The sequence below is a fragment of the Molothrus aeneus genome, chromosome 1, assembly GCF_037042795.1.
Source record: "Molothrus aeneus isolate 106 chromosome 1, BPBGC_Maene_1.0, whole genome shotgun sequence".
In the NCBI taxonomy this organism is placed as follows: Eukaryota; Metazoa; Chordata; class Aves; order Passeriformes; family Icteridae; genus Molothrus; species Molothrus aeneus.
In genome coordinates this window covers 75,751,091-75,774,074 of record NC_089646.1, presented here as the reverse complement: position 1 = coordinate 75,774,074, position 22,984 = coordinate 75,751,091, and the positions used below count along the sequence as shown (strand labels likewise).

Genomic DNA, 22,984 nt, shown 5'->3' with positions numbered 1-22,984 from the left:
GAGGAGGAGGAGGTGGCAAAAGAAAAATAATGGATAGTCACCACTTTGGTTTGGGCTGAACAAACAGTACTAGCTACAAGAAACACAGAAGTCAAGAAATATCATGACACCTAGTCATCAATTCTTTGCTAGGTTTTTGTCTAACACCATGAGACAGAGACAAATAATATCCTTTGAAGAAATGTCTGGTACTAACAAAAGCTGTTCACATGCTACATAAGAGACAGCATCACTTGAGAACATTTTTCCTTTTCAGTTTTCTCCCCTTAGACCCTGGTCTTGCTACCTGCTCCAAAACAACAGATCAAAGCACCTAAGGGGAACTGATGAAATGTGCCACAACCCAAACATCCCAAAGAAGAAGCTTCTAGGTTTAGGTTTGACAGCAGCTGGTAAACCTGGCAAAATTGTGTAAATACAATTTCAAAAGAAGTAGAAGAAAGTTAAGAAACACAACTTTGAAAGAATTACTGCAACTTCTATGTCCTTGCAGTGCCTGGTAGCAGAAATTTCTCCTGCTGTATTGGCATAAGGTACTAGAAGGAAAGGCAGTAAGAAGCTAGCTGCTTGCTCCTTCTGGTTTAGCAAGAACACCATGATAGTTTAATTCACAATCAGAGGTTCACTCAGTTGGCATCTGAGGCAAGAAATCCAGCCAGCTGACATAGCTGCATCTGGGCCTTTGCTCCATGAGAAGTTAAGGTCAGTAGGGCTGACTTGAGCTGGCTTGTAACCGCTCAGCTTTCCATCTTAGCTGACCCCAGAGGTCTTTAGTCTGGAGAAAGAGAAGCAAAGCCAAAAGGACAAGTCTTCCTGCTCAAAGGCTGGTGGGATAGTCCTCACTGACTTAAGTCCACACACATGACTTAAGAGGAGGCTCAGATATATAAGTTATATTAGACATAAACATTTTGGCCACCAATATCAGGTGAGACAGGAATCACTCATAAACAGCAAATGCAAGACGGGAAATTTTCCCATAGGAAGCCTAGTGCTTTGTTATCCACATCTTCCCATGGATCAGCAGACAAGCAACCATGTTGGAGCGAGGTGAGAAGAAAAAAGCCCAGTTCAAACCAATATAGTTTATACAGACATAGGCTCTCACTTTTATACCCAGGAACTTCAGCACAGACTGGTAATTCAGCTGCAGAAATAAGTACAATTTCCTAAACTTCAGAAAACCAAAGCCACACTCTATTAACACACAGATTTCGTGCCCTACAAGACCACAGATGCACAAATTAGTAAGCAGATGGAGAGACTGCCCAAATTATCTTTTTTTAAACTGTAAGTACAGTATTCCAAACTACAGAAGACAAATTTGAATAGCCTTCTATTTTTAATAATGACTAGTATCAAGTAATGACCAAGAAATATATAGAGAGGTCAGTTCCACCATTTGAAACATTGCCCATCAAAAGGTTTGAAACCTTGGCTACAAAAATGCCTTTTTGTTTTACCCAAGCAAAAGGGACACAGGACTGGTCATCATGGTATGAGAGCAACACACAGAGGAAAAGTTGAAATGCACATATTTATACAGATATATATATAGAGAGAGATATATATATATAAAGATATATACACATATATATAGAGAGTATGGACAGCACCTTGTTTGAAAGAATCATTGGCCTTATGACAAGACCATGATCTGGCATAGCCAAATTATATTTTTTGCTGTGCATTTGTGTGGATGCATACAACAGGCACCCATTGCATTGTGCTGTATACGAACTGTACTACACTCTGAGCAGAGGGCATCCAGTCATATTAAAGTACTTGAGAAAAAGATTAGGGTGCTTATAAGCGAAGCTAGATTTAGCAGTCCTTTATTAGGTACTCAATCCTTATACTTCTCTATATATTTTCCTGCAGAGAATATTTTCCTTTTTGCTCTGAACTTCCTTAGGCTTAAACAAATTATCTATCACAACTGGCAAAATATTTAATCCTATGGGTACCAGCACAGATGTACTGTCTAGAGTTATCAAAGTGCCTGTTCCCTCAGCTTGTAAATTCAGGAAAATAAGTATATATCTAGTAAAAGTCAAGTGTCTGCAATGGCAGCTAGCACAATTATACACATCTAGCATTTTAAATGCAAGAAAAGAAATGTGGATTTAATAAATACATAACACATATATATTCTCACATTTAAAAATTGACATATCAATAAATATGTGGGCACACTTAAGAATGCAGTTAGGAAAGCTGATGTGCAACAAATCCTTTTTTTGCATTAGTAATTCAGGCTACAATTATTCAGTAATATTCCATAAACATAAAAATGCCAGTACCACTACAGCAACCAACACAGGTGTTCAAGGGTTGTGGCAGCCAGAGTTCTGCATTGCTGTCAGTGCAAACACATCTTTCACGTCCTTTTACCACCAAGTACGACAAGAAGAACAGAGCTGGTTACAGCCAACCAAGCTGTGTGACACCCTGTTCAAATGGTATAGCTCTGCAGTACAGCCACAATATAACCAAATATTCTGAACTGCTAGATATATATTATGCACATGTTTAAAAGCATTTATGTGCTAAACATATCAAGATAGACACCAGGATTTTGCTTCATTAACAAAAGAACTGATGGGCTAGGTTCTATAAACAACTCAGATTTTTGATGAAAAGTTATCTTTTGGATCATTTCTAGTGAAGCTAGCATGAAAAATATGGAAAAGCACTTATTAGGAAAAAAAGTGTAAAAATGTTGAAAATTGGGATCCACAGTAACATGCTCACAGATGTGATAGATGTTGACTTTAATATATTCTAGCTATATTAACACACCATAGGTATGTTAGGTATCTTGCTTAATGTATGCCAAGACAGGCTTTGGATAGTCTTTAAAATATTGGATCTGTGAGCAGAAGTGATGTAATTTACAGGGCTTTTTGTGCACTATAAGTCTGCCTGTGAATAATAGACCAGGTTGAGGGTACAAATACCAGCATCAAGGAACTTTTTTACCCACTTAGGATATGCATATAGTTACTCTGTCACAATATCTTCCAACATTCTGTAATCACCCTTTCTTGAGAACCATCCAAAAAAAAAAAAAAAACCAAACCCCAAAAAACCAACTTACTTTCTGGTTTCCATGCAGCACAAAATTGCTTACTAAAGCTACTTCCTATGATAAGGAAATAAAGGAAACTAAGGTGATTCTTTTAAGCTGGTGTTCACTGGCTGTCATGAATAAAAATTCACCAATATTCCGTGGAAGACATCCACAAGAAAAGGCTGGTATATTCAGTAAAACAAAACAAAAACAACAGTCTGCTCTGCATAAGAATAATTAAAAAAAAAGTCTATTGGATGAATACTGATCTCAGGATTTGGAAGACTGGCTGTTACCTCTTGCCTGATTTCTGTCAAGCCTAAAAGCACATTTATACAACTTGCTGATACATCAGAAAAATTCCACTCACTCTAAAACAATCTTTTTAAATGGCGAGGCATCACAGAATTTGTTTTCTTCATGTTTATAACCATGCAATAAAATTTTGGTTTTGAGTTGTATATTTCACAACAATTTTGCAGGGTTGTCATGAGACATGTAGGTATACACTGGAACTGTCACAGAATGTGATTTTTCCTTTCAAAATGAAACATGGCTTTTCATTTTACCTAATGCATATCTTGAATTAGGCATACAAATTCTTTGGTATGTGTGCACATTATAATAACAGTGTAAAGACATTATTTTTAGTAAGGTTCTTGTGAATATTATCAGCACCTGTAGCTGGATAAACCAGGCATGGTGATGATCATGCAAACTAGCAGAATTTCTTTTCTACATCTAGATTAACCTTAATTCCTATTATTATGCAGGAGCAGGAATGTTTTAATTCTGTCTACAAAAGGCATAATTATTTTCTATTTGTTTGTGTTCATTCCAGCAGTTATCAGTTTGTCCCATGTTTACTGCTACTCAATTACTTCATAAACAGGAAATTCAATACATTTTTATCTATTATTATTGTGATGATGAAATGTTACTTATTCATACTGTTACACTTCACAAGGCAATGTTTTTGTCTCTGCATAATTATTAGCAGGTTGACAATAATTACATAATTTAAACTGACTTCTTCATTGTTCCCTAAACTCCTTCGTTTCCCATGACTTTTTCACAGATGATAGAATTCCATGTCATGATCTACAGCCTTCTTAGTTCTGTATGTAATATTGCCTACATAAACAAGTAAATATGCTGAAAAACTCCTCTTTAATTTTATCCATCATATAAAGTTTCCCACATAAGCCTTCAACTGTATTAATTAGTATATAAATTAAAGAGAGCAAGTGATTTACAAAGCCAAAAGTATGCTAGTCTCTTTTGCCAAAAGATTTCACATGATTTTCAAAAATTTTCCTTACCTGAAAAGCTAAAGCAAGTGAATATACTGTAGTGTTCTGAAGTCCAAAACACATAAATAATCTAATACTACAGTTTCTTGAGTCATACAATCCAGATATTTTTGGATTTCAGTTTATGTTCATGAAACTTACTTTAAAACTCTGCATTGTGTTAATAGCAATTTAATAGTAAAGAAAGAAAATATCTTGCCAAGTCACTAGTTATCACACCTGTGAGCAAGCAGCACTCCAGCAAAGAGAGAGGCAGTGCTGGTCAGAGTGCTGTAGCATGGCTCACAGACTCCCACGGGGACAGGCATCTACAGCACTGCATGTTGGCTTCTCCATCACTTCAGTCAGCTGTCAGGGACAGCAGAGCAGAACTGGGTCTTGGCAATAGCAACCAGCACCAGGCTGAGCACAAAACAGGCTCTGACAAGGGAACATGTCAGAAAAAAACATATGCAGCATAAGATTATCACCAGGAAACATATGAAGCTGCAGATAAAGGAGGAGACTAGTTAAACAAAAATTAAATTAGTCAAGGGATGGAAATAACATGAGCATGAGCAAATACTGATGTGTTTTTTCTAATTGCCATCATTAGACACCATTCCTGGCCTTGGGAAATTTTCCAAATTAGAATTTAGCTGTATTGGAACTACTGTAAGCAGTGTTTTAGAGTCACATAAAACCACTTTATGTGCTTGACAAATATACATCCAGAAGCAGTCATCAGGTGTTGAATTTTTTTCCCCTTTTAATTTAATTAGAGACCATAAGGACTATGAATGGCACCCAACTGCTTAGGTTAAAATCTCACATTAAGTTGCAAGGAAACATGATCCAGCACAACTACCACTAGCAAGGATCTCTCATAAACAAAAGCATAAGCTTACCAACATAAAAAATATTTCCAGTTTCTTTTGGAAGGAAAAAACCCAACAAAACAAACACCAACCAACAACCCTCAACACCAAAAACCCTCTTAAAATGCAAACCCTTGAAGAGTTTTTAAAGCATTAAAGCCTCAATACTAGCTGAACTTGGTTCCAGAAGTAATACTCCTAAACCAGTTCCATAATTTTGACTTTAGTTTCCCCTTCCGTCTACTTGAGCTTAAAGTTTACCACTATGGTCTACGTACTTAGGTGTTCCCTTGCATTACAGATCAGAGCTGCTAATTACTAGCTTCATCTTTATAGAAGTTGCAGAGTATTTCAGATTGTTTTATGTGAGCAGTAACCAAAGGTGCAAGGAAGAAAATCCTGTACAATGAACAGTTCCTTTATACAAGACCATGATTACACAGAGAAATTTGAGTGTCTATTTTATGTTTTATCACAAGTTCCTCTTGAAGTTTCCCTTATATGTGTTTCTTTACAACAGATGAAGGTAGACAGATATGCTGGAGGAAGCCAAGCCTGAAGTATAAAAGCCTTGACAGAGTGAGAGAAAAAACTCAAGCAGATCACTAAATTATATAAAAGGCTGTACATAGACAGTAAAATACAGATAAAAACAATATTGCCTTTTTTTTTTTCTTTCTGCTGAAACCAAGTTACAGGTCATCTACACTGAAGGTTTCAGACAAACTAGAGTAAAATTAGAGAGGATTTCAAAGTTAGGCATCTATGAAAGAAAAAGCATTAGAATAGATAATATAAAGTCAAATGTCTTATTAAGTTCTCTCTCCAATTCTAACAAAATCATCTCATTTAGGTGAAATGGAAAAAAGGAAGAATTAGAAGTTAAAGATGCAAAGTAAATTACCAGCATTTGTTGTGAATGAATTTTGGCTAGTTCAGAAGTCCAAGGCAGACAAGATTTATCCCTTAAGCATAGTTATGCACAAACCAGTTAGCTTCCAGATAAAGGATAAAAATTCTGCAAGCAATTTTTCCACCACTTAATGATTTATAATTACTGGTGGGCAAAAGACAAAAACCATAAGAAGGTCAAAATTAAATATAATTACTAAGAATGAGACAAGCTAACATAAGTGCAACTGTCAAAAGAAGTTGATATCAATGTAGGGATTTATGAAAAGAAATTGAATGCAAAATGAAAAATTTCACAAGTAGATTTAGTGTCTTTTCTTTCAGTTATCACTGAACTTCATGAACAGAATATTTGGCTCAACATCTACTAGCAAACTACAATTCAGATTAAACTGTTGACATGCATATAACATTTTATTCTTTAGCTAATTGTTAGAATAATAAATTGTTAGAATAATTAAATTATCTTTTAATTTCAAAGATAGCCTCTTATAAATTTCTCATAATAACTGCACTTCTTGTTTTGGGCTCAAGAAATTTCAGAGATAAATTCAATTGACATGATATATATGTTGGCTGAACTGATAAGACAAATGCCACAAAGCAATATATAAAATTCTTCCTGTTATTTCTGCCTTTGGCTGACTTTCTTTTATGATAGCCGATGAAATGTATTACTAGTACTAACCTGAAAGGGGACAAGCAGCCAGAAAAGTACCCTAAAGAGCTTTCCTGTTCATTTTATCTATTATAAAAAAGGTCTTTAAATAAAACTTTTTTTAGCTTATTCTACAAAAAGTTTCTGAAGAGAATTGTTTTATACTTTATAGCACAGCAATTAAAAATTTGTCAGGAATAAACTGCTTTCCTGTCAGATTCCCAAAGCAAATAACTCGAATTTGATTAAATCTTAGAGGACCTTTCCACCAGCTTGAAGCAATTTGAAATAAATAACTATTTCCAAATATGAATACTACTTCAAAAGCAGATGCATCATATGCCTTAAAGGTATAATTCAACATAAATAATTAGATAGTTGCCTGAGTGAACTTTTTTTTTAAAAAAAAAAAAACCTAAACAAAACAAAAAAATAAAAACCCCAAACCCAACCCTCGGAATATATTTTGACTGTATTTAATACCTGTGGAAGAAAGAAGTATGAAGTGCATTTTTTAGTAGCGATGAAAAAAGTTAAAGGTTCAGTTTACGCAAGCCAGTATCATTTTGTCCTTTCTAAGGGAGCTGTGAAAGTCGATGCTAACACTCATATAGCGAAAAAGAGCTTTTTCATTTTTAGAACAATGTACAGATTAGTCAGAACACCCATGCGTCAGGCAGCGAATTGATCAGAGAATTTATTGTGCTCCAATTTAGAACCTTATGACTCTTCCTACTTTCATCTGAAATACTGCACACAGGTGCATTCCAAAGAAACAATTTCAGCCTTGAGTGGCAAACTTTATATTCCCAAGAGACAAGCAGGGATGTTTATATTTCAGCCTGAATTAGCAGTGCGTCCTGGCCGCAAGGAATGCCAGCAGCATCTTGGCGTGTGCTAATGACAGGAGCACAGCCAGGAGGCTGGAGGGAGGATTAGTCTCTCCTAGTCAGTGCTAGTGAGACAATATTTGGAATACTGTGTCCAGTTCTGGACCCTAGGTACAAAGCAGATGTTGAATAACTGAGTCAAGTTCAGCAGGGGAGGGCTAAGCCAAGCTCTTGCCCTTTGGGAAGGAGCTCTTTGCACTGAGCTGGAAGATGAGACACAATGAACATGAAGTAAAAAACACAGCTTGCAGTTTGACATAAGGGGGGAAGGACTTGTGGCAGGGAGCAGAGAAATCACTGTGGGGATAATTAGGCAGTAGAACAAGTCCTCCAAAGAGGTTGTGCAGTTTCCATCCTTGTAGATTTTTAAGATCTGGTCTTGACTCTGTGTTGATCCTGCTTTGAGCAAGAAGTCAGACTAGGGGACCTCCCAAGGCCCCTTTGAACCCAATTACTCTATGATTGCAATGCAGAATTATACACACATTTTCAGCAGAAATAGAGCCTTTGATTTTGGTGGTTGTCTTGACTAATCTGAAGAGTTGTAGCAGGCAGCAGTCTCCTGTTACAAACTGCCTCTGTTCAAGAACTGCAGAAAATAAAAGAAAAACTTCAGGAGAAGCAGAGCATGTGACTGGAATCTCAACTGGCTCCCAGTGCAGTGCTGCTAAAGCACAAAGGGATTTTGTTGATTTTTCTTTTAGTTTAACCCTTTCCTTTAAACCTACGTGCAGACAGACATACCTACTAGCATTTGAAATGCATCCACATGCACAGTTACACACAAACTAGCCAGGACCTATTTTGCAATAGATCCAAACACACCACTTCATACTGTTTTTACTATGGGCTTAATTCTCCTTCATGGTTTTTCCCAATTGCATGTACTCAAGTCTATTCCCACCAATAACAGGACAATATAGTAGTATACACACACTGTTTCTCCATTACTGAAGGGAATGAATTTGTTGAACTTTATCAGGCTGTTTACAGTACCGTCATTAAAGTAAGTTGGTTAATTAAGTTCATATGAAGAGGGGTGATACTCAAGTGTGAAGTTCAGGCCTAAAATACCGAGTCAATTAGTTATAATCAGGAGACTGAGTCAATTAATTTTAAAATGAAAACAAGTCCAATTTTCATTAACAATTCAATCTTTATTTTTGATGTCTATTCCAATTTCAAATTTCAGAGTATGCTATGATGCTAAGACACATACATACACACTTCAAATTAAAACTAGTTTGAGCATTCTAATAAAGCATCAATACTATTTTGGTGCTCACTTTCAGCTACGGAGTCATGAGCAGTTACAGGCAATTTTGCTGTTAGACAAAAGTAGACATTCATTTAGACTGGAGTTCAACAGAACAAATATTAGTACAACTACAATAGCAGATTAACTTATCTAACTCCCTTTAGATTTTTGGAAAAAGAAGAAAAAAATTGCTTCATTCTGCATGGAATGAGTCCATGAGCAGATATAAGAATGGAACCGATTATGTTGAGTTATAATTTCAAACAGGCATCCTTATCAATAACAAGGAAGGAATCTTCTCAGAAGGCAAACAAGGTTTGGAACCCTGGTTGTAAAGCATGAATTTATGTGCTACAAGAGCTCTCAGATGAAATAAACCAGTCCCAGAAGGTAACTGGGGGAAAAAAGAAGCTATACAGGAAAGGTCTCTAAGAAGGACACCGAATAAATAAAGTTGTCTAACCACGCATGCTTCACTGATAAGAAAGATCATTACTATTAGACAAAAGACATAAGCATCATATTGCTTCATTTTACAACACAAAGTTTTTCTGCAGTATAAGGGATCAGACTTATCTTAGTCTACCAATATAAGAAACACCAAATTTGATTTCTTCCATGTTCTATTATAGGGCTGAAATTGCGAAAAAATTTACCTTATTCTCATTTATAGTAAAAACAAAGACATTTAGGACCAAGCAGTATGTCAAGAAGGCAGATGACAGTAAGTCTCCCTAAAGCTTTAGCTATCAACTCAGTAGTAGACAGAGATGTCATAAAATAACTGCAGTGAAACACCAAAATAAATTTGCGAGAAGTAGCACTGATTTGTCAGGAAGTCAAACTCATCTATCCAGTCTCAGTAGTGACTATAGAACATGCATCAAAAAAATTCCTATTTCAAAGGAAAAATTGAAAATTGGGGAAAAAAATGGTGGTCATAGGTGCATCAGGCAGTAAGAAAGTGCAAGGGAATTTCTACTTTCTTTAAAAAAGATATATTCTCTTTGTTAGCCTAAGGTTCAGCTTTGTACCATCTTCAGTTTAGTTTTATGCTTTTTTTGTGTATGCATCTACTTTTTGCACTCATAATTCTCACAAATTTCCATGAAACACACACTTCTTCTCACCTTGCATAGTTTATCACATATGCTTGGAAGAGATTTCTCATTATGACATATCTACTTCTTTCCCAGCAAAAGCTTTTTCTTAATTGTATGTAATATTTGTTATTCTAGGTATCCCTTTGTATTGTATGTAATATTTGTTATTCTAGGTATCTTGGGAACTCAGGATTGTTTTTTAATGTACAGTTACAGTATGTTTATGGAAAACAGGAAAAAAGTTTGGACTCCTAACAGTTTGCGAATAGTTTTCCAGGTAGGGCTGTTTCAGTTCGTGTCATGCACTGGTTTCATTTGTTTGCCTTTCATAATGCTTACAGACCACAGACTGCTGAATGGAAACAAAGCAATCAAGAGGAAAAAAATAAAAGTAAAAAAATATCACACTTTTCCAAGAAAACTTTTCCTTTCCAGCTTGGTAGACAGCTTAAAGAAAGCAGATATATCTCCAGCAAAACAGAATTATTTTTACGTTATCTTTTTCTAGTAAAAGCATTATAAGAATGTATGCATTATAAGCAATCTTGTGAACACACCACTTGAAAAATCACGGTTTGTTGAAGCATGCCATATTAACTGTTTTTTTGAAATAATTCATTGACTCAGTAATGATTCCCAGGAGTTTGGTATCCATTTCCTGAAACATTCAGGTTTTTTTTAAAAACAGTATTGTTAAGTGCAATACAGGGAGAGACCAGACCATTATGACGTGCTAACACATTAACGATGCAATTTGAAACTCACCATTATGAACAGATTCATTAAATGAATGTGACGATTAATTTATACTAGGGCTTCACTTGAAAAAAATTCTAGCTGCCCCTTATTAGAATTATTGACTCTTCATGGTACCTCCTGTATGCTGTTGGACAAAGAGCGACTTAGGAACTGGACAGTCAACACTATCAATGTACTTCCCAAAATCTGGGTTTTACTGAGAATTTTATAAAGTGTTAAAGAAAAACTACATAAGAAAGAGGTAGCTGCTTAAGTCTCCAGTAAGGCTTAGACAACAAAAGTTAAAATCACTGTTAAAGAGTTCTAAGAAAAAACATTGCTTCCTAAACAGCAGCAGAAGCATTTATCAATTTTAGCCCATGATCCTAACAAAAATTATATTTCTCTAGCTGGCATCATCCACAAGCTTGAAATGGGATAAAGTTTCTGAATAAACTATATACAATAAATCCTCATTTTTCAGGAAATCCACAGCTTCTGTGTTGTTTTAATATGCTTGCCTGGTTTCTAGATTCAAATCTAGGCTGTAAGAACTTGCATACATGTGTACTTTGTGCCACTTTAACACCAATATTCTTAGCAGATCCATTTCTGTCGCTTGCCAATTGATTTTGCAATCTGATAAGGTTATCTATTTTTCTGAATAATAATTTAAAAAAATAAATTATCATTAATTCAATTTAATTCAGAAAGATTTTATGCTGCTGAGAAAGCCACCAAAAGAAACAGGCAAAATGACTCTTGTCTTTCACAATGTAGATGTGCTAAAATAATAAAGATATTTTTTGGGATCCACTTGTTTAGTCTCCGGATTACTTACATGAAGTATAGTTAGAGTCTTTGTTCAACATTCAATAGAGTAATTTGAAAAGTCTTCAATACATAATGTAACTTTAAATCTATGACTGGTCAGAGAGGTGGAGCATCTCTCCTACGAGAACAGGCTGAGGGAGTTGGGGTCGCTCAGCCTGGAGAAGGTTCCAGGGAGATCTCATTGTGGCCTTTCAATGCATGTTAATATGGTGAATCTTACTAAATGGGATGATCTGAACTTGTATGACTGCTTCATATTGAAACACAACATCAATTTGCCAGTCATTTTGTTTACCTCAGGGAAGGCAAGAATATTTCTATTTTCCCAACATTCATTGTAAGCAGCAAACAGTGGCACAACTGCAGCTGTCCCTCACAGTCAGAGCACAGCTTATTTCTGAAAGTGCTGGAATCCAGCTAGTGCTGGAAACACAAGCCACACTGAGTTACAAGCCACTTGGTGCATAAAATACAGTGGGGAAAAAAGGTAGCAGTCAGAACTGTTCCAACATTTAAGACTCAGAATGTTAAACCCCCATTTTTATAGGATAAGAGTTCATACCCAAGGGAAAGGAAACAGTGGAGAATTAGAAAGCTGCATAGTAAGTATGAGATGTGCTTTCTCAGCAGCAAGAGAAATAATCTCTGGAGACCATTTTATATGTTGTAACCTCCATATAAAAATCAAAGCAGAAAGCAACATAAAGCACATACGTATTTTTGTAAACTATCATAACAGCTTGTAATTACATTTGTACCACACGCTTTCCTATGCTGCTGTCTTTGAAGTTTATTAACACTAATTATTGGATTTTGCATCTTACAGTGCATAATTAATCCAAGATTTCAACAGAAAAAACATATGTATGCTGCAAGTGGCTGTTTAAATACCCAAACAAAACTCCTCTCCCAATTTCATTAAGTAGGGATAATGACAATATGACCTTTTGAGATCTCTTCAAGACACCTTCATCTACAGAGCACTTTTTTTCATTATAGGTGGGATATCAAGTGAGCCTCTGAAAACTTTTTCAAATATTTAATGAGACATGAGAAAGAAAAAAAAAAAAGAAGGTATTTTAAGGGGCTTTGATACTAAGTTGTGGAAACTTAGTTGTTTGGATTTTAACAATTTTCAAAAAATTCTAACAAGTCACACAAATATTATTATAATGTTCTCTTTAAAATTAACTGCTATAAAAATTTTGCAGCTTCCAATTTTTTTAAAACCACTAGTGGCTGGACATGTTCGGAAGGCACCATCCAGCTCTTCTAACTGATGTTTTCAAAGACTAAATTTATTCTTACTACTTTAATATTTGTAAGATTACAGCACTACCATCTTATAAACAGAGATTCTGAAAACACTGGATTTGCACATTAAACTGGTAATAGCAGTTACCTCTGTAGCCATTGATACATCAATTACATCAAATACACAGCCAAACTACCAGACCCCTTTTTAGATCATTTAAGGGTAGTCATAGATTGCCCATTATAAGCTAAAATGCTAAAAAGTCAACCTATGAAGATGCTGGAATAATGGCTAATTTTCAGTCAGTTAAGCCTGAATGAGATATACTTACATAAAAATCCTTTGGTCTGAACATTGAGCTCTTTGTTCACATTCTCATTCTGCAACACCCATCACTACCTCTCATTCCTGTTTGTTGATGGATTGCTCTAAGATAGTTAGAAAGAAGCCCATTAATAAGAAGCTACCTGCATATATGAATGTTAAAATTACACTGACTCCAACTTTTTGTTGACATGAGTTTCTAAAAAAGATTGAAAAGTACTAAATCTTTATCATCTGTGCAGATTTAAATAGGGTAAGATGTAGCTGAGTTTCAACAACTCTTCCACCTCCCTCTAAAAACCCCTGAACACCTCATAGAAGGGGAGATCTGAGAAATAGTTACTGAAGGGATTTAGTTCAGTTACAGGCTGGTTTAATCAATATTTTCACCATGGCTTCTCATATCAATGATAAGACATAGGTAGAGTTTGAGAAAAGGCAGTTCCACACATACTCAAACCTATTTTCACTGGTGTCCACCAGTGAAAGCTTCACATCTCCACTTCCCCACAACCAGCTGAATATAATTAGTCAAGCTCAACTCATAAAGGACTTCCCATAAGCACTTTTGGGTATTTCCTTTGTCTTACATTACCTGCTTATAAAATTATGTGTTTCCTTGCAGATAACTAACAGGGAACCAAACACTCACCAACCAGGAGATAAATTCTTATGCCCATCTCAAACAGACAAGAAACTGAGAACTCAGCTCAATGACTACAGTTATAATCCTGTGATAGCACACCAGCTGACTGTTTTAGCTTCTCTGATTCTGGAAGCTTTTCCTTTTTTCTGTTTTTTAAATATTACATTAGCCAAAAGGGCATTTACCGAATTATAATCTTTTCCATTGCCTATCACCCTGTCACTGATTTTTGAAATCAAACAAAACACAGAAAGAAGTGTTACATCTGCAGGGCATATATCCTCATGCTGTGTGTTCCCAGTTGGTTGGCACCTTACAGAAAGGTCTCAATTCCCCAATAAAGAGCACTTATTCTTCTCTCTCAGAGCCCATTCAGCTTCATTTTGCTGCGACAGTGACAGGCAGCTTTGTGCACTGGAGACTGATCCTTTTAAAGCTCTGAATCACAGAACTGTCTAAACTTGTTTTCCTGCTGACTTTATCCCAGGCAAAACTTCTACATGAAACAATACTGTCATGCCAGAATAACTCAACAACTAGTAGAACACAGCATAACCTTGTAAATAACCAATATGACGGATAGCTAGGGAAGAGTAAAGAGAACAAAGTGAATTTAATTCCCCTTTTACAAACTCATTTGTGAAAGACAATCTACAGTTTGAGTATTCTGAAGAAAAATCATTAAAACCAGAAGTCAAAAGGATCAGTTATGAAGAGTATTTTAAAGACAAAGCAAACAACATGGTATTCTCAGCAAACAACATAGTATTCTTAGCAAAACAATCTAACTTACAATTATTTCAATTTGGGACATCTTCCTCTCTGGAGACTTGCATACATTGCAACTTGTATAACAGTAATCCTCCATTATAACTAACTAGCAAACACAGCCTGTTATTCACAAGGCATTATGCTGCATTCATTACCGCTAGGTTGTGTGATAAAGCTAATCCCCAGAACCACAAAGAAGCTCAGAGGCAATGGCAGGAGTGAGAGCCCTCAACTGCACTCAGATCCATCCCAGGAGGCATCTGCTCATCACAGGCCCACCTCCACAAACTCAGAGGAGATGCACAAACGCAGGTGGGCACCCAGCCTTCAAAGAAGTAGTACAAGATGTTACAGTGAGCAGACTGTGAGGTGCCTATCCATGACCCTCTTGGATACTCTGCTGTGTTCAAGGTACAAATTCCTGATGCTGCTGCTTCCAGTATCAGCAGGTATACTGGTTTGGGCTACAATTTAGTAAAATTTTCTGCACAGCAGCTGGCATGGGGCTGGTTTTTGTGGTGGAAAGTGCCAATAACCAGGATATTTTCATTACTGCTGAGCAGAGCTTACACAGCACAAAGGCTTTTCGGCTTCTCACACCAGCAGCAAGGAGGCTGGGAGTTGCATAAGAGGTTGGGAGGGCACACAGCCAGGACAGCTGATCCAAGATATTTCATGCTTAATACATAAAGCAGAGGAGAAGGGAAGAGTGATGATACTTGTCTTCCCAAGTCACTGTTGTGAGTGATGGGGCCCTGCTCTGTGCATCATGGCTGAACACTTGCCTGCCCATAGGAAACAGGGAATGAATTCCTTGTTTTGCTAATGTGTGTGTCATGGTTTAGGAACAGTATTCTCCAGTTTAGTGTTCCCACTGAAACCATGCACCACTCACCCACTCCCCCTCCCCTCACCCTACTGTGGGCTGGAGATGAGAACTGGAGGCACAAAAGGTACAGCTCAAGGGTTGAAATAAGTACAACTTACTGGAAACAGCAACAAGTCAAGAAAATGAATGCTAACAGCAACAATATTAATAACAAAAGTATAAAAGAGAGAGACAAGAAATCCACATGAAAATTCACACTATGGACCCTGATCCAATCACCACCATGCTACCCAACCCAGAAGGGAGCCCCTTCTCCCACCCCCAGAGAAGGATGTGAAGTGATATAGAATTGCAACCATGTCCTAAATCTTCTTTGACCCAAATTAACCCTGGCCTGGCCAGAGCCAGGAGAGCATGGCTTTTTCTCTCCCTATTAAACTGCCTCTGTCTCATCCCCGGAGCTCTCTGTTTGACTCTTGCAATTCTCTCTCCCATCACACATCAGGGTGGGGGGGTGAGAGAGTGGTGTTCAGCTGCTGTCTGTGTTTAAACCACAACACCTGGGATGACAATTTCTTATTTTTACAGTAGGCAATTAGAGTCCAGCCCAGTCATTCTGAAACATTTAACTAAATCTTGGCATTTGCTGTAGTTCAGTCATAACCCCTGCTGCCAGCATATGCTACTAGAATGGGATTCATCCAATAAAACATTTATCTAAAATGTTCAGATGTGCCCATGGTTCTTTCTAAAAAAACCCGGCATTTTTTTACATTCTGTCCTCAGAGAAATCTTGAAGCATGGGGCCTTCTTTCCAATTCTTTGCCCACTAGCTCTCTCCCAATTAAATTGCTTTTTCTGCTGAATTTCTTTTTATGTTTTGGTAGTGAAGCAGTTGCTCTTTGTAGATTTTTCTAATAACTTTATCTGTTTGTTGCCAGGAATGCATCTTGAGAAAAGTAGGAGGAAAAAAACATATTTAACCAAGAATTGGATTTTTATTTATACTCTTATAAATGAAGCAACAACCATTCCTTTTTTATGTTTAAAACCAAGTACACGTCCATAAGAAAATAACATAGTGGTAAGACTTTTTAGCAGGTCCTGCTCTGGGAAGACATGGGGTAAAGGTTTTAAACTAAAAGAGGACAAACTCACTCTAAGTATTAGGAAGAATTTTTTTTTTATAATGAGGCTGGTAAAACACTGAAACAGGTTGTCCAAAGAAGTGGAAAGTGCCCCACTGGACAGGGTCAGACTGGGAAAACCTATCTAGTTGAAAATGTCCCTGCTTGTGCCAAGGAGGTTGGACTAGATGATCTTTAAAGGTCCCTTCCAACCCAAACTATTCTGTGATTCTATGGTTTGCAATACAGTGAATTTATAATCTCTCCATATTTCACCTCCATAATTTTATGAAATTTGTCTTCCTCTACAAAGTACATACTTATAAGCTAAAATTTCTTTCATGATGAGCAGATGGTGATACTGTAATCCTCTGAAAACAAGTAGAGTTGGTATTTTTCCCTAAAACCAAAGCCTACTCTGTTAATATTGCAAGGTTCTACAATTAATACAAAGCTAGTAGAACTCTCCAAACATTTCAAATATATGCTGGGACAAGGCTGTTTGCTTGAACTCATTTGTTATACTGGGGCACATAACTACTTTACCCATCCGCCTCTGGCATGTGGATCCATTGCACACTTCCTACACATTTTGGAATCCATCATAAGCACAGTTACAGAGTGTATTCTCTCACAATGTGAAGAATATTTATTAAATAATAATCTATTACAGAGATTGAAGATTGAGCTATAGGAAAGCTAGATTACTTATTCAAGACAGTTTGAGAAATTTGTGGCAGAGTGAGAAATAGAATCTAGATGCTTAAACTGGGTTCCTAGCCAGAACATATGCAATAAATATTAATGATGTATGCAAGAATTCAAATGCTACAAGTTTATCTAGACAAACTATTTTGAAAATTTTGATGTTTGTGCATTTTCAATAATAACACTAAACACCTCAAGAGAAGGAGGTCAGAAAATTTACATGACCATGTGAGCTGGTTACTTTGTCTTGTCTAAAGTTTTTCACAATGGACAAAAATTCTAGAAGCTTTGGTAGGTCTTTCACTGTGGTCACCCTATAAGATGCTGTGATAACTTCAAACATTGTAATTCTAGTTAAACTTTTGGACCGGAAAAAAAAGATCTATTTAAATAGATTTTTAAGATGTATACTTTAATCCTTTTCTATTCATTTTTTCCACAACCCTAGCACATATTTCCAAGCTTTATGTTGGAGTCGAAGTCTTATATTTTCATTACATAAAGAATACAGACTTTCAGTACACAGTAAATTCCCAGAAAAGACCACCATGACTTATTACACAGAAATCATTATGGCAGTAAGACACAAAATATATTAAAGGTAAAAAAATATAAATAAAATGTGGTGGTTTGACAGGAAATGTGTTTTTTGGGATGCTATGGTTGGGCCAATGAATATTCAGATTTTAATATTGGCATCTAACCTGGCCATTAGGACACGGACACGCCTCTGAGAACACAGGGTTAAAAGCAGGGCTCTCCCCTGGGAGGCTCTCTTGGGTTCCGGTGAGGGGTGAGGAGAGAGTTCGGGTCTCTCCCCCATCCAGCTGCTGCTGCTGGGCGGGGCAGGGGAGCCATGCGGCCGGGTGAGGTAGGCCAAGGCTTGGACGGAGAGGGGAGGTGAAGAGGCCCCCAAGGATAGAAGGGTGGGAGAAGCACCAGGAGGCATCGGGCAGCCCCCCCAAGAGAGAGAGAGAGTACAGCCTGTGCCTGAGACTGTAACCTTGAAACTTGATAAACATGGGCCTGTGCCGGCAGCACGGCTGGGACGGAGAAGCAGAGGGGGGGGGGAGGATGCAGCGAGAAGGTGTCCAGCCGCTGTGGGAGTTCCTGAGAAGGCAGAGTATGAGTTTTTAACCCTTTTTTCGGACAATGAAAACTTTGCAGAACATTGACCTTTCCTAGAAGAGAGATAGAGTGGAAGATGAGGAAGGAAATAGGCAAGTGTGAGAGAGGTCTGGGCGAGTGAGAGATAGTGGAAGAATAGAGAAGAATCTTAGTGGGAAGAGATGATGGAGTGGCTTTTGCTGGACTCTTTTTGTACAGCCATGGACAGAGCCATGTTCCTTGTGATATAGAGACTGCATTCTAGGGGGAGGCAATGCCTCAGAGCCAAGAGGGTTCAGTATTGGTACCCCTTGGCCCCAGGGGGTGAAAAACATGGGGGGGGACAGGTATCCCAAAGGAGAGACTGTGCTCTTTTTGGAACTGGACAAAGCATCCTTAAAAAGACAACCCTAGAAGCAGCTCTGGTCCGTGTTCAGTGGTGAGAGCACTGGACATGAAAGGAAGAGGTCACGACGGCAGATGTACTCCGGGCAGTGCCACGAGTGACACGGAAACACACGAGGCTTCAGCTGTGTTTCCAGGGGAAGCCCATGGTACAAGAAGGACTCCTCTCCTCTTGATGAACTGAGGATTGATTGCCTGAAGGATGGTGCTGGATCAAGAGTGGTGATTTGGGGAATAGATGTATTGTATTGGAAATTTGGTAGGGGGAGCAGGAAATGTATTTGTAAGGTTTTCATTTTTCCTGTGTGTCTTCCTTTTTATATATAGTTGTAGTGTAGTTAATAAAGTTTTGTTTTCTTTATTTCTAAGTGAGAGCCTGCTTTGCTTATTCCTGGTCACATCTCACAGCAGAAACCAGGGAGAGGGTATCCTCATGGGGGCACTGGCATTGTGCCAGTGTCAAACCATGACATAAATCTATACTTTTGACAGCAAGAACCTTGTTGTTTCTGTGAGAAAAATAAAAATAATTAAAAATATAAGAATTAAAATTTAACAATTTTTTTGCCTCTACAGAAATTATAAAATTCCAGACATGTTATGAACCTATACAGACTGTATGCTCCTACAGTGCTTTAATATACATTTTTGTCTTTGTGCGAGATTTAAAACCAAAGCTCTATACGGGGATTTAAATGTCTAGTTATAGACAGTCTGCAAGAAGAGATGGTAAAAAAAAATTCTTCTGTATTAACAGCATACTCCCCAAAGCCCTGAAACACAACAAATCTTACCTATTGCAACCACCTTTGAACCAGAATTATGGCCACTGCAATCTCAGTATCTCTTATGACACAAAAGTATCAGGGAAAAATAGCAACCATGAGAGAAAAACTCATTGCTCAAGAGTGAGAGGAGCCTTTGCAAGTTACAAACTAATCAGAATAATTCCCAGACAGCATGCTGTGATATTTGCATTGTCAGCTGGTTATTATGATTTATTGGAAAAGTGGGACATGGACACAGCAGTACAATGGAATTGCACTGTGATAGCTGCAGTATTCTCATTACACAGCTTTTGCTTTTTCAACCAAAACTCTGCACAGCCATTGTTTTCTTTAAAGCACACAGGGCAAAAGGAGAGGGAAAAAAAACCAAAAACCAACCCACAATAAAACCCCAGGTTTTTGAATCCATAACTTTGTGAAATCTCTGCTTTGACTTTTCTTCTTTTCCTATTTTTTTAAACAGCGTTTTAGCAAATCCACCATCTAAATACTATTCTAGAAACAGTTGTGATAATTAAATAAATAATAAAACCGCAATCAGAGCACTTCCTTTGACTTTACATATGTGATAACCATCTAATTAGGTTTCCATTAATGACAAACATGATCAGTCTTTCAAAGGTTAACTTTATCTTGTCATCATACTGTAAAAGTGTCCTTCACAGGTTTTCAGATAGCTTAGTAACAGATATTCTTACACACAGAGATGACTTAGAGTTTTTGTGTTGTTCTGGGCTTGTTTTGGATTTTTTTTAATAGGTTCTACCAGAAGAATTCTAAAATAGCAATTAGCAGCCATAAGATTATAGTACTATACTTACAAAGTAACCACTTGCAGTAGAAGAGTCATAACATCTCAACATAGGACTTGGCACTAAAAAGACCTCAAAAATAACAAAGCAGCTTGAAAATACTTAGAAAACAATGTGAGAAATATATATTTATATTTCACTCATTGGCATCATAACCAAGATGGAGTGTACCCTTAGCAATTTTGCACTCAATACCAAACTGAGTGGTGCAGTTGACACACCTGGCAGATGGGACGCCATCCAGAGGGACCTGGGCAAACTTGAGAAGTGGGCTCATGAGAACATCATGAAATTTAACACAGCCAAGTGCAAGGTGGCTCACCTGGGTTGGGGCAACCCACTATCTACACAGGGGGATGAACAGATCGAGAGCAGCCCTGATGAGAAGGCCTTGGGTTGTTAGTGAATGAGAGGTTGGACATGACCTGGCAATATGAACTCCCAGCCCAGAAAGCCAAACATGTCCTGGGCTGCATGCAAAGCAGCGTGAGCAGCAGGGCCAGGGAGGGGACTCTGCCCCTCTGCTCTGGTGAGACCCCACCTGCAGCGCTGCATCCAGCTCTGGGGGCCCAGCACTGGAAGGACATGGGAACTGCTGGAGCAAGTCTAGTGGAGGGATGTCAAGATGGTTGTAGACCTCTCCTATGAAGATAGGCTGAGAAAGCTGAGGTTCAGCCTGGAGAAGAAGATCAGGGTGACCTAACTGTGGCCTTTCAGTAACTCATGGGGCCTACAAAAAAGCTGGAGAAGGACTTTTTACAGTGGGATAGAAAAAGGGAGGGACTTTTTAAGCTGAGAGTAGGCTTATACTAGATAAGTATAAGATTAAGAAAATACTGTTGTGCAACAAAGGTGAGAAGCCTCTTTCCTTTCCTTTCCCTCTATAACAAACAAGGGTATGATCATACACAGATTGGTGCTTCACCTAGCCTTAGTTTGTCACTTAGATACAGAAGGGAGAATCTATAGTCTTAACCCCTCATGTATTTCACTCTGTGAAGAAAGTGCCACAACGCTTCAGAGCCTTTAGTTTTAAAGGCATGTTCATTCAGTGTGGCACCAGAAAAGCATTTGGTGGGGGCTGCTGCTTTTCATTTTGAGGCAGCCAGTCAAAGCATTTGGCTCACTTCCTAGAAAAAAAAAACAGCTTTCAGAAATAAGTATAAAGATTCTCTGAAAAGCAAAGTGCTTACAAAATGTACCTTGCAATAATCCTATACCTAACTACATCCACAGCTCCTGTATGTTTCTGCGCATCAGCAGCAGAAAGCACCCGCTCTCCATTCACTCAATTTGGGATGAACACTTAAAAATAAAAAAGACTCCTGAATACACCAGACTCCAGATGTTTCAGATTGCTGTGTGGGCACAGAATGAGGCTATTCAGTTTCACAGCAAGAAAGTAAAATACAGTAAATTACCTTGCCAGGGCATCAAAGTGGCACAGATTACCACTCTCTTTCTATAATCATCAGATGATTAAAGAGCATTTTCCACATTAAAATCTCTTACAAGGGACGACCATTACCCAACTCTTCATTTACTCATTAAGCTACATCTAGGTTTTTACTTTTCTAATTGCAATTTGATACAAGCTCTTTAGTCCTAAAGTGTTTTTTTTTTTAAGAAAGAAAAGAGGTTTTATCACCTACAGAGTAAAAACACCATTTTCATTGAAGAGACCTTGAATTTAAAGCAGCATAATTGCAATGTGAATTGTTTAAAAACAGACCAACAGTTCATAAAAAGCCCAAAACAACAACCTGACCAAAACAAACAAAGATTAAAAGAAACACCCAAAGGGCAGAAGTGAGGTCTAGAAACCCAAGTCCTCCTCTTTATTTGCATGCAGTTCTCAACACAGGTGGTGTCAGAAAGCAAGAGTTCAACTGCTTCTTCCCTCACTACAGTAAAAGTGCCCCAAAATCACATAAACCAATGTCTGAAGGCAGGAAATGTTATCTTCCCTACCAAAAAAACCCACATATTAAGACACATGACTCAGTTTACCCAGAGCAAATGAGACTGGGAACTGTACCTCCAAATCCCGAGGGGAGAGAGGGAAGAGGAGCTCCAGGCAGTGGAAGGTACCCAGGTGGAGCAGGGAGAAGTATGAGGAGAAAGGAGATGCAGAGGAACTGTTCTGGACTGACCAAAATCCAATCCCCACACTCTGCACCAGGGCTACCTGAGGAGGCATCAAAGAACTTGGAGTGAAGCTCAGCCCAGGAAAGGGCAGGGGAAGAAAAGTGTTGTTCTAAACTCTGTCTTTGTTTCTTACAACTCAGATCTATTTAAAATGGCGATACAGCTTCTCCCAAATCAAATCTGTTTTGCCTGATAGTAACTCATAAGGGATTCCACCCTCTATTTAAACCCACAGTCTTCCATGGCGGCATCTCTCCCAGTGAGGGAGTGAGAGAGCATCTGGGCAAGCATCTGGTGGCCAGACAGTTATCTACCTATCACAGCAGAATATTCAGAACTCCTCATGACAGCCCAAAATATTTATTTCCTTTCCTCCAGAATCAGAGGACAGAATAAAGATCATCATGTTTTGGACATAGTAAGGAATC

General features: G+C 37.9%; 1 protein-coding gene across 2 annotated transcripts in view; it reads right to left on the bottom strand.

Moving 5' to 3' along the window:
• The window catches only part of LOC136562576 (cadherin-12), a 527,265-nt gene that overhangs the window by 393,909 nt on the left and 110,372 nt on the right, over nucleotides 1–22,984 (bottom strand). The window contains exon 1 of one of the 2 annotated variants that reach the window (XM_066559505.1): nucleotides 22,447–22,526. The exons of the other annotated variant lie outside the window; for it this stretch is intronic. The gene's annotated coding sequence lies outside the window, so the exon portion shown is untranslated. Of the gene's footprint in view, nucleotides 1–22,446; nucleotides 22,527–22,984 lie in introns of those variants that run through there. 2 annotated transcript variants of the gene reach the window in all.